The sequence below is a fragment of the Oncorhynchus nerka genome, linkage group LG6 (genome assembly GCF_034236695.1).
Source record: "Oncorhynchus nerka isolate Pitt River linkage group LG6, Oner_Uvic_2.0, whole genome shotgun sequence".
Classification (NCBI taxonomy): domain Eukaryota; kingdom Metazoa; phylum Chordata; class Actinopteri; order Salmoniformes; family Salmonidae; genus Oncorhynchus; species Oncorhynchus nerka.
This window is the reverse complement of record NC_088401.1, coordinates 58,308,483-58,321,647: the sequence shown is the minus strand read 5'-3', so window position 1 is coordinate 58,321,647 and position 13,165 is coordinate 58,308,483. Positions and strand designations below refer to the sequence as shown.

The 13,165-nt window shown below is 42.9% G+C and overlaps 1 protein-coding gene across 2 annotated transcripts in view; it reads left to right on the top strand.

Annotated features, from left to right (window-relative positions):
- The window catches only part of LOC115130751 (polycomb group RING finger protein 3), a 42,114-nt gene that overhangs the window by 2,439 nt on the left and 26,510 nt on the right, over positions 1-13,165 (top strand). Inside the window, exon 2 of one of the 2 annotated variants that reach the window (XM_065019742.1) lies at positions 7,403-7,575. The exons of the other annotated variant lie outside the window; for it this stretch is intronic. The gene's annotated coding sequence lies outside the window, so the exon portion shown is untranslated. The remainder of the gene's footprint in view (positions 1-7,402; positions 7,576-13,165) is intronic. 2 annotated transcript variants of the gene reach the window in all.

Here is a 13,165-nt window from a genome sequence, read left to right as displayed (position 1 = left end):
ATTTAGCTCATTTATTGGGGGAAAATTGAAATATCAGCTTTCAGACCCTTTACTCAGTACTTTGTTGAAGCACCTTTGACAGCGATTACAGACTTGATTCTTCTTGGATATGATGCTACAAGCTTGGCACACCTGTATTTGTGGAGTTTCTTAAATTCTTCTCTGCAGATCCTCTCAAGCTCTGTCAAGTTGGATGGGGAGCGTTGCTGCACAGCTATTTTCAGGTCTCTTCAGAGATGTTAGATCTGGTTCAAGTCTGGGCTCTGGCTGGGCCACTCAAGGACATTCAGAGACTTGTCACGAAGCCACTCCTACATTGTCTTGGCTGTGTGCTTAGGATCGTTGTCCTGTTGGAAGGTGATCCTTCTCCCCAGTCTGAAGTCCGTAGTGCTCTGGAGCAGGTTTTCATCAAGGATTTCTCAGTACTTTGCTTCGTTCATCTTTGCCTCAATCCTGACTAGTTTCCCAGTCCCTGCTGCTGAAAAACATCCCCACTACATGATTCTGCCACCAACATGCTTCACTGTAGGGAAGGTGCCAGGCCAAAGAGTTCAATCTTTCATCAGACCAGGGAATCTTGTTTCTCATGGTCTGAGAGTCTTTAGGTGCCTTTCGGAAAACTCCAAGAGGGCTGTCATGTGCGTTTTACTGAGGAGTGGCTTCCGTCTGGCCACTCTACCAAACAAGCCTGATTGATGGAGTGGTGTGGAGATGGTTGTCCTTCTGGAAGGTTCTCCCACCTCCACAGAGAAACTCTGGAGCTCTGTCAGAGTGACCATTGGGTTCTTGGTCACCTCCCTAACCAAGGCCCTTCTCCCTGACTGCTCAGTTTGGTCTGGACGGACAGCTCTAGGAAGAGTCTAGGTGGTTCCAAACTTCTTCCATTTAAGAATGATGGCCACTGTGTTCTTGGGGACCTTCAATGTTGCAGAAATGTTTTGGTACCCTTCCCCAAATCTATGCCTCGACACAATCCTGTCTATGGACAATACCTTCAACCTCATGGCTTGATCAAAGGAACAACTACTGATTTTATATCCACTGGCTGTTACTTACTAAGTTTGACAGATGGGCCTATAGCCTGTTAGGCCATATTACAAGGCTTGGGGAAACACTATCATTCATGCATTTAGCTACATCTCTGAATTCTAGCTTACTGAGGGGCACTGGACTGAATCCAGATACACTTGTCAATTCAGCCATTTTGAGATTGGTAATGTGAAGGCTGTGTGAAGCAATTCAAGTAACCCAATCCCAAATCAAACACTAAACCCTACGTCCTATGGTCTTCTGGACGTCTGAGAGGAATACATGTTCAGCGTGTCACTTTAACTTGTTACCACACTATTGCCATGTTATTCCCACTTTAGTCTGTGTTGCAATGTAAAGTTCTCCATTCATTTCAGTAACAAATACGATTTATTTGAGAAACATCTGTGACAAACTTGTGGGGCAACGGCTAGTCTACCAAATTCAGACTCAATGACGATTCAACTGTGTGTTAGCTTTCAGGCGGGCTAAATTGTTCAAATTGGATGTTTCGGCTGTGTTCATGAACCGAATAGGTTGTGACTTGCTTATATAGTGCCGGGTTCCAATTTCTAATGGTGTAATGTCTGTATTGAAGGTTCCGTTTTAAGATGTGTTAGTTTACAACAGCCTTTTCGTGGAGGTGTTGAAGTCTGACGTTTAACATAGCTCTGTTTCTTTAACAATGGCAAGAGGACTGCACAAAATCATTACAGTGTTGACATACAACGCATTTCTTTGTTTCCTGCTCTCGAGAAGGATTATATAGAACCTTCAAATGGCTGCTTTCTACTCTCTCTCATTGTTCTCATAGCTTCAAACTCTTTATCCACAGTCAAGCACCCTGTGTCATCACACTTGCACTGCTGCCCCCATTTAGGGTGAAGTGACCTAAAGCGAACTCTCAGGTGCCAGACTCTATAGCAAGTTATTACTTTACTTGTGGGTCAGTGGTGTCATTCCCCTGTGGGTCAGTAGAGAGGGCACTTGGACCTAAGGAAGCTGACTGACACTCTGACAGGTTGAATTCAGCGGGATCATGCCTGGCATGTACTTTACTAATTAAAACGAAGGCCATGGCAGCCAGAAACACAACTGTCACAAAAATGACTTCTTTTTTTAAAAAGCGAGTGAAAGTTGTCTTTATCAAATTATTTTATGGCTGCATCTCCAAATTGGAGATTGTTGATGCACTGTCCACCTACAACCAAGCCTATACCAGTTCAAAAGACACAACAAACACACCTTGAAATTAACTCACACATCATTCATGTGTTTCAAGAAAATGATTTATTTAGGATACATTAATGCTGAAGGGCCATAGCCTTCCATTAGCTTAAAATACACCAGCTGGCCTCGTCAAGTGTGTCTGAACATAGAGCCTTATCTGGAACACTAGCCATGGTTTAGTTTGTGTCATGCCAGACAATCTTTGAAGTAACAATTGGTTTAGGATAGACTTCATAAGTGGAAATATACCCCCCCCCCCCCATCCTCTTTGCCATGCACTGTGTCATGGAATCTAGGGCATTCATACATGTTTTCAACATGCAGATTCCACAGCATATATTTTAGTTTAAAAATACAAACTTTACTTCAGGTCAAAACTCGAAGGTTGACACTGTTTTCTCGTTAACGCAAAAGTGAAAACAGAGAGCTGTGTTATAGACTGAAAATGTAGGCCTAGGCATGAATTCTACTATACTGACAACTTCGACATCCTCTACAAGACACATTTAAACAAAAATTGCCTAGTGCAAGGATCATCAACTAGATTCAGCTGCAGGCCGATGTTTTTTTCTTAAGCGGAGGGCAAATTGACCACAAGAAGCACAAACAGCTATAATATGGAACTAAAACATAATAATTTAAAACCTAGCTTACATTTATATACAATCACGTGTCTCTCCATTATGCGTCGGAATACTTGCAGCTGTATTCCTGGTGTTTTTACAGTCTTTCATGTCCAACAATGAAAATTCGAACAAAAAAAAACGTATAAAACCCCCGCGGCCCGTCAGTTGGGGAATCCTGCCCTAGTACCCCAGAAGAGGGCCCTGGCTATCTAGCAATTTGATTCAAGGCAAACCCAACCACTAGATCAAAGCTCTTGTTTTTATATATTTATATACAGTGCTTTCAGAAAGTATTCAGATCCCTTGAGTTTTTCCACATTTTGTTACATTACAGCCTTATTCTAGAATTGATTAAATAAAAACAGATACTTATTTACATAAGTATTCAGACCCTTTGCTATGAGACTTGAAATTGAGCTCAGGTGCATCCTGTTACCATTTATCATCCTTGAGATGTTTCCACAACTTCATCAGAGTCCACCCGTGGAAAAATATATTGTTTGGACTTGATTTGGAAAGGTACACACCTGTCTATATAAGGTACCACAGCTGACAGTGCATGTCAGAGCAAAAACCAAGCCATGAGGTTGAAGGAATTGCTCGTAGAGCTCCAAGACAGGATTGTGTTGAGGCACAGATCTGGGGAAGGGTACCAAAACATTTTTGCAGCATTGAAGGTTCCCAAGAACACAGTGGCCTCCATCATTCTTAAATGGAAGAAGTTTGAAACCACCAAGTCTCTTCCTAGAGCTGTCCGTCCGGCCAAACTGAGCAATCGGGGGAGAAGGGCCTTGGTCAGGTAGGTGACCAAGAACCCAATGGTCACTCTGACAGAGCTTGAAAGTTCCTCTGTGGAGATGGGAGAACCTTCCAGAAGGACAACCATCTCTGCAGAACTCCCCCAATCAGGCCTATATGGTAGAGTAGCCAGACGGAAGCAACTCCTCATTAAAAGGCACATGACAGCCCATTTGAAGTTTTCCGAAAGGCACCTAAAGATTCTTTGACCATGAGAAACAGGATTCTCTGGTCTGATGAAACCAAGATCAAGGGGTCTGAATACTTTCCGAAGGCATTGTGTGTGTGTGTGTATATATATATATATATATATATATATATATACATGTATATCCTTCAGGTGTATATATATATATATTATTTGTTGTTGTACTTTACCCCCTTTTTCTCCCCAATTTCGGTCTTGCCTCATCGCTGCAACTCCCCTATGGTCTCGGGAGGCGAAGGTCGAGTCAGGCGTCCTCTGAAACATGACTCGCCAAACCGCGCTACTTAACCACCGTCCGCTTAACCCGGAAGCCAGCCGCACCAATGTGTTGGAGGAAACACCTATAGGACTCCCAATTAAGGCCGGTTGTGATACAGCCTGGGATCTAACCCAGGTCTGTAGTGACGCCTCTAGCACTGCAATGCAGTTCCTTAGACCTCTTTGCCACTCGGGAGGCCCCCAAAGTTCTCTTAAACATAGTTTTTAGCTGATGGTCTGTGCTGCTGAGTTAATGAAAGAAAACAACATGGCTTGTTTGTTCCTTATCCCATCCCCCTGTATCACTCCTGTTGCAGTAGTTTGATCAAATCAAATGTTATTGGTCACATACACATGGTTAGCAGATGTTAGTGCGAGTGTAGCGAAATGCTTGTGCTTCTAGTTCTGACCGTGCAGTAATATCTAACAAGTAATCTAACAATTTCACAACAACTACCTTATACACACAAGTGTAAAAGAAGGAATAAGAATATGTACATATAAATATATGAATGTGCTATGGCCGAACAACATAGGCAAGATGCAGCAGATGGTATAGAGTACAGTATATACATATGAGATGAGTAATGTAGGGTATGTAAACATGATATAAAGTGGCATTGTTTAAAGTGACTTGTGATACATTTATTACATCCAATTTTGAATTATTAAAGTGGCTAGAGATTTGAGGCAGTATGTTGGCAGCAGCCACTCAATGTTAGTGATGGCTGTTTAACAGTCTAATGGCCTTGAGATAGAAGCTGTTTTTCAGTCTCTCGGTCTGAGCTTTGATGCACCTGTACTGACCTCGCCTTCTGGATGATAGCGGGGTGAACAGGCAGTGGCTCGGGTGGTTGTTGTCCTTGATGATCTCTTTGGCCTTCCTGTGACATTGGTGGTGTAGGTGTCCTGGAGGGCAGGTAGTTTGCCCCCGGTGATGCGTTGTGCAGACCTCACTTCCCTCTGGAGAGTTTTACGGTTGTGGGCGGTGCAGTTTCCATACCAGGCGGTGATACAGCCCAACAGGATGCTCTCGATTGTGCATCTGTAAAAGTTTGTGAGTGTTTTTGGTGACAATCCTGAGGTTGAAGAGGAGGTGTTGCAGAGGCGCTCTTCACCACGCTGTCTGTGTGGGGGGACCATTTCAGTTTGTCCGTGATGTGTATGTCGAGGAACTTAACTTTACATCTTCTCCACTACTGTCCCATTGATGTGGATAGGGGGGTGCTCCCTCTGCTATTTGCTGAAGTCCACGATCATCTCCTTTGTTTTGTTGATGTTGAGTGTGAGGTTATTTTCCTGACACCACACTCTGAGGGCCCTCACCTCCTCCCTTGTAGGCCGTCTCGTCGCCGTTGTTGGTAATCAAGCCTACCACTGTTGTGTCGTCTGCAAACTTGATGATTGAGTTGGAGGCGTGCATGGCCACGCAGTCATGGGTGAACAGGGAGTACAGGAGAGGGCTGAGAACGCACCCTTGTGGGGCCCCATTGTTGAGGATCATCCATCGGGGTGGAGATGTTGTTTCCTACCCTCACCACCTGGGGGCGGCCCGTCAGAAAGTCCAGGACCCAGTTGCACAGGGCAGGGTCGAGTCCCAGGGCCTCGAGCTTAATGACGAGTTTGGAGGGTACTATGGTGTTGAATACTGAGCTGTAATCGATGAACAGCATTCTTACATAGTTATTCCTTTTATCCAGATGGGTTAGGGCAGTGTGCAGTGTGATTGCGTTTGCGTCGTCTGTGTATCTATTGGGGCGGTAAGCAAATTGGAGTGGGTCTAGGGTGTCAGGTAGATATGATCCTTGACTAGTCTCTCAAAGCACATCATGAGGACGGAAGTCGTTTAGTTCAGTTACCTTAGCTTTCTTGGGAACAGGAACAATGGTGTCCATCTTGAAGCATGTGGGAATAGCAGACTGGGATAGGGATTGATTGAATATGTCCGTAAACACACAAGCCATCTGGTATGCGCATGCTCTGAGGACACGGCTGGGGATGCCGTCTGGGCCTGCAGCCTTGCGAGGGTTAACACGTTAGCTGCGGTGAAGGAGAGCACACAGGTTTTTGGTAGCGGGCCTCGTCAATGGCACTGTATTTTCCTCAAAGTGAGTTATGAAGTTGTTTAGTTTGTCTGGGAGCAAGACATCTGTGTCCGCGACGGGGCTGGTTTTCTTTTTGTAATCCGTGATTGGCAGTAGACCCAGCCACATACGCCTCGTGTCTGAGTCGTTGAATTGCTACTGTACTTTGTCTCCATACAGATGCTTAGCGTGTTTGATTGCCTTGCGGAGGGAATAGCTACTCTGTTTGTATTCGGTCATGTTTCCGGTATCCTTGCCATGATTAAAAGCAGTGGTTTGTGCTTTCAGTTTTGCACGAATGCTCCCATCAATCCACGGTTTCTGGGTGTGGAAGGTTTTAATAGTCACCGTGGGTACAACATCACCGATGCACTTGCTAATAAACTCGCTCACCGAATCAGCGTATACACCAATTTTGTTGTCTGAGGCTATCTGGAACATATCCCATTCCACGTGATTGCTTCAATCTTGAATCGTGGAATCAGATTGGTCGGACCAGCATTGAAAGGACCTGAGCATGGGCGTTTCCTGTTTTAGTTTCTGTCTATAGGCTGGGACCAACAAAATGGAGTCGTGGTCAGATTTGCCGAAAGGGGGCGCGGGGGGGCTTTGTATGTGTCACGGAAGTTAGAGTAGCAATGATCCAGAATTTTGCCAGCCCGGGTCGAGCATTCGATATGCTGATAAAATTTAGGGAGCCTTGTTTTAAGATTAGCCTTGTTAAAAATTCCCAGCTACAAAAAATGCAGCCTCAGGATATGTGGTTTCCAGTTTACATAGAGTCCAATGAAGTTCTTTTAGGGCCGTCGAGGTGTCTGCTTGGGGGGGATATACACGGCTGTGATTATAATCTAAGAGAATTCTCTTGGTGGATAATGCGGTCGGTGTTTGATTGTAAGGAATTCTAGGTCAGGTGAACAAAAGGACTTTAGTTCCTGTATGTTGTTATGATCACACCACGACTCGTTAATCATAAGGCATACAATACTCCCACGCCCTTCTTACCAGAGAGATGTTTGTTTCTGTCGGCGCGATGCGTGAAGAAACCAGGTGGTTGTACCGACTCTGATAACGTATCCCGAGTGAGCCATGTTTCCGTGAAACAGAGAATGTTACAATCTCTGATGTCTCTCTGGAAGGCAACCCTTGCTCGAATTTTGTCTACCTAGTATACTCGTGGGCGGTGTGCCCGTCTACGGAGCCTGACCAGAAGACCACTCCGTCTGCCCCTTCTGCGGTGCCGTTGTTTTGGGTCACCTACTGGGATCCGATCCATTGTCCTGGGTGGTGGTCCAAACAGAGGATCCGCTTCGGGAAAGTCGTATTCCGGGTTGTAATGTTGGTAAGTTGACGTTGCTCTTATATCCAATAGTTCCTCCCAGCTGTACGTAATAAGACTTAAGATTTCCTGGGGTAACAGTGTAATAAATATTAAATAAAAATTCAAAATACTGCATAGTTTCCTAAGAACGAAGTGTTCATCATCATGATGATGATGATGATAGGGTTTCGTCTCCATGATAATGTCTGTGTATCTCCTTGATTATGTCTGTGTTCTATGCGCTACCCGAGATGGGTTCCATTTTGTCAAACTACAGCAATCACTGTCCATTGCCTTACCCCGTACATAAACGGACCAGGGAATCAGCTAGGGCCTAACTGTACTACATAAAAGAAGGCCTTCTGGCATCCCATGACGTTAGTGCAGCTTGCTTCACTTTTGATCACTTGTATTGTCTGTCTGTCCCTACTGCCACCAACTCTCATTCACGCGTCAGTCAAGACCTTCAGAGTATTTAGAAGGGTAGAATAAACAGTGTGTGTGTGTGTGTATGTGTGTGTGTGTGTGTGTGTGTACGCGTGTGTGCGTACCCGTGTGTGTGTGTACGTACACACGCGAATGCACGTGTGTGGTGTGTGTGTTTTTGAAGTGAATCCAATGCATCCTGGCTCTCTCTGTTGAAACAGGCCTCAGGGTCCGACTCTCAGGCTGGCACCCAGTCTACACTGGACCCAAACACTCCACTGCCCACAGGCTGCCAACAGGGGCTCTTTGTGATGCCAAAGTGTGTGTGTGTCTGTTTCTGTGTGTATGCCATCATCAGCATTGACACACAACCCATCAATGACTGGATGTGTGTGCGCGTGTGTTTTGTAGACCTACAGGCTTAGCCTTTATTTATTTCTGAGAAATACATCTCTAGTAGTGTGTGTGTGTGTGTGTGTGTGTGTGTGTGTGTCATTCCGAATGAGCATGGTCTGCACCAGGCAAGGCTTTATGAGGTTCCTATTAACTTAGATATGACACATGATCCACCCTGACGGCTCTCCTCAGGGTCAAGTCAGGGCACTTTGATTGAAATCTTCAAGCTCTTGTACCCTGAAATGAACTGTCTCTAGGGTAAATCCATTAGAATTCAAAAACGTTTGGACTGTACCCGTTTGATTTTAAACGAAACTTTCCATACATATTTGCCCATTGTAGAAGAGGTCAGAAAGTGACTTTTTGGACCCGAAAGAACAAAACATTCACGAGATAGAGGTGCTCAACGTTTTGCAAACCCCACCCTACCATGAGACATCCATGTCTTCATCACTGGAAGAGATTGAGATATGAGACGGTTGAGACTGGTATCATTTGAAAGGTGACAAACAGCGCTGTCAAACTATTGTATCATTTCTGGGATTTAAAATAAAATAAAAAACAATCCATACTTTTTTAACCTTTTAACATCAATTATCTAAAAACGGTAGCCATAACCAGGGATGTTCTTTTGATAAGTGTGTGAATTAGACAATTTTATTGTCCTGCTAAGCATTCAAAATATAATGAGTACTTATTGGTGTCAGGGAAAATGTATGGAGTAAAAAGTACATCATTTTCTTTAAGAATGTAGTGATGCGTCAGGGAAAATGTATGGAGTAAAAAGTACTTAATTCTCTTTAGGAATGTAGTTAAGTAAAGTAAAAGTAGTCAAAAATATGAATAGTCAAGTACAGATACTCCCAAAAACTACTTAAGTAGTACTTTCAAGTATTTTTGCTTCAGTACTTTACATCACTGCAGACATGACCATTTATGTTGACATTCGATGGTGGGTGGACCGGCGGTCATCTTTGTGGTAGTAATTAGAAGGTAAAATTTCAATGAAATGTACCTTTCAATGGTGTACCAGTCAAATTGCAGTGGTCTGAAGGGAAAGGTCCATTCCATTCATTACATTTCTATGATTGAAATGACACCCACCTGTATTCAAGAACATGTTGTCTCTAAACTGATGGTTGGCACAACACAAAAACCTCAAATGATGTGAAATAGGGTCTAAGCTACAATCGAGTTGACGTGTTTTTAGATAATTGTCGTTAAAGATAAAAACTGTCAATTTGGATAAAAAAATATAAAAAATATTCAAGAAATAATATAATTGTTTGACCACACACTAAATGATATCAAACTCAACCGTTGATCTTTCCCAGTGATGAAGACATGGATGTCTCATGGTAGGGTGGGGTATGCAAAATGGGTCAACTTGAGCACCTTTATCTCCTGAATGTTTTGGCATTCAGGTCCAACAAGTCTCTTTCTGACCACTTCTTCCATGGGCAAACATGTATGAAAAGATTTGTTTAAATCAAAAGTGATGCCGTCAAAAAGTTATTGATTTCAAATGGATTCACCCTCCATCCACCACTGCTAGCCTATTTCTGTGTGGTCTCGTCCTCACCAGGCTAACTCTACGTAAAACCTCTCACCCAGATTCAAATTAGTTTTCTATTTGATTTATGTATTCTATCATTGTATCATATAGGCTATTTTATGAGACAGCATTTGACTTTAGCCACTCACTTTCATTGAATATTCAGATGATACAAAATTGAAATCTAAGACTGATACGAGCTGCAAGTTGCGGGCATTGAGCTGTTGTGGTTTTACTCAATACTGCAATATGTGGATGTTCTCATCTTATAGATCAGGAACATTTATGTGACTATAATGTCTATAATGTAGTAGGCCTATAATGTGTGCATTCAAAATGTCCAACAATGCTATACCTTTCCCTCACTATAACAGATCTGGCATGCTGTAACTCAACCCATCCTAGTATTCCTACATTTACATTTAACATTTAAGTCATTTAGCAGACGCTCTTATCCAGAGCGACTTACAAATTGGTGCATTCACCTTATGACCTCCAGTGGAACAGTAGTGCATCTAAATCTTTTCAGGGAGGGGGTGAGAGGGATTACTTTATCCTATCCTAGGTATTCCTTAAAGAGGTGGGGTTTCAGGTGTCTCCGGAAGGTGGTGATTGACTCCGCTGTCCTGGCGTCGTGAGGGAGTTTGTTCCACCATTGGGGGGCCAGAGCAGCGAACAGTTTTGACTGGGCTGAGCGGGAACTGTACTTCCTCAGTGGTAGGGAGGCGAGCAGGCCAGAGGTGGATGAACGCAGTGCCCTTGTTTGGGTGTAGGGCCTGATCAGAGCCTGGAGGTACTGAGGTGCCGTTCCCCTATTCCTAGAAGTCAGCCGTCTTTCATGCTGCGGAATCTTTGAGGCCCTTTGACCCCAGACACAGATCTACAAAAACAAAGATCCTCATGTTGTAGCCAAGCAAAACAAGATATAAATGCTCCTTTACACTCCAGTCTCAGAATAAAGTAGACTGCTGTGACTGTTATCACAGTCTGTGTAAAGTACAGTGATTTTTTGTCATAAAATATCAATGTTCTCAGATTCATGATCTGGAGAAAAAACAAAAGAACCCATTATCTTACCTTGACTATCTTGACGTTTTACTGTTACCCAACCAGAGATGGTTGGTCCTGCGTAGCTCATTCATTAGAGCATGGCTCTTGCAACACCAAGAGCCATGGGTTCAATTCCCACTGCGGTCACTCATACGGGAAATGTATGCATACATGACAGTTGCATTGGATAAATGTGTCTGCTGAATGGCTATTATTAGATGGTATATAGTGTTGTAACAGACTTTGATGCAACCAAGAAATGCCCAAATTCAATCCATTACAGATAAAGGACAAAAACACAAAGGAATCAACAATGTTTACACTGTGTGGTTTTGCCTCAAGATCCAATGACGTGACTTCCTTAGAGGAGCCGCTTACGGAGTTTGTTTGTTTTATGCATTAGCACCTTAGATACAGCGTGAACATTCTGAATCAACCTGCAGTCCTTTCTTCTGAATCTGCAATTGAAAAGCTGTGGTGTGCTTGAAACACCATAGCACATCCGTCATGAGTCATCTCTACCACACTAATTTCTGGATAAGGGACCTATTGAAGCATCAATCACATTGCCTGTGTATTGAGGACCACATTAGTTATAGGCCCAGGTCACTCGGAGCAGTTTGGACAAGCATTCACTCTACATTGGCTAGATTGACTTGTCAATGGTGGGTCAATGTGGTGTTCTCTGACATCCAGTGTCGTGTTGAATGACTGAATTGAATGCCTCCATCAGGAACCTGCAGGTGTTGAGGTTCAACCAAACCTTCAGTACCTTCATTTATACATGGGATGTTCATAGGATCATGTCAATTTGGGTGTCAAATAAAAGCTAAGAGTCTATATTTTTGAGAAATGAAGGCGTATGTAAATTTTTCAGCCATTTTCCATCCATTAGGGAAAAGCAAAGGCTTTGTTATCTGGTCAAACAGATGGAAAAGGAGTCTTAGAAAACCTCGACCTGAATAAGTCTTAAAATGTATCAGAAATACATCAAAAGACAATAAAGACCCCATGTCAAATAATATCAATAAGAAAGAGAAATTGTTTACATTCTGTAAGTTCAAGAATTGTTGCCTTGTAATTATGTTATAAGTAAAGGTAGACCTACCAATTAGTTTGTGTTTTTAAAGATATCAAGTTTGTTTATGAATTATTAAGTGAATTACAGAAAACTCTGGAATCGAATTACTGCAAAGAAATTTGCTACAATCATAGTAGTCACAAACCACTGTTGGGTCACCTGCTTACTGTCCTCCCTTCCACTGCCATACTGTTATGTTCAGCTCATAACAGGTTTCTTTGTCTTTCTGTTATCTGGGGGTCAAAGCAAGACTATGAAAACAGTCTGGACAACTTCTCCCTCTCACTTTTCTTCTCTCTCTCTGTCTCCAGTTAATACCATCTCTCCCTGCTCTTCCTGACACCTACCACCTACCCTCTTTCCATTTACTGTAACCATCAGCCGTACCCACTGAGCACCGGCTGACAATGGACATCTGTGGATGTTGAAAAGTGGTTGAAATTTGGTCAGTCTGCCCAGGCCAAACCAAATCCGAACCAATCATAGACGTCGATGTTTCACAAGTTTGGACAGTACAGGACACTACACTTATAGTAGATCACAATAGAGAACAGTACAGTAAAGGAAAGTAGAGTACATTATAGTACTGTACAGTATAGTTCAGTACAGTAGAGCACACTAGAGCAGAGTACAGTATAATGTACTGAACTCTACTGTGCTGTGTTGTTCAGTGCTTTACTGTGCTCTACAGTGATGTCCAAACTTGTGAAACATAGACGTCTATGATTGGTTCAGATTGTTTCAAATGTGGTCTTTTTTGGGAGCGGAGTCCATTACAATAAATGCCAGTGTTTAGAATATGCAAAATAAATATGCAAAATAAGGATATTCCATATTACTACGTTCGTTTACCTATTCGGGATACATCACCATGAAGAGAATGACATTCATATCCAGAATGATGCATTTGTGTACAGTACAGATCAGGGACCCATGATGTAATCCCGTTACCGGGTGTAAATCCCCTTCACCTACTGTAGATCAATAACCAAAATATTTATTTTTGCAAACTCAAGGTGTCTTTCTTTCAGCAGATGTTTTTGAATCTTAATTGGGAGAAGATATTTAACAGAGTTTCTGGAAAACTCGGTCACATAAAACAC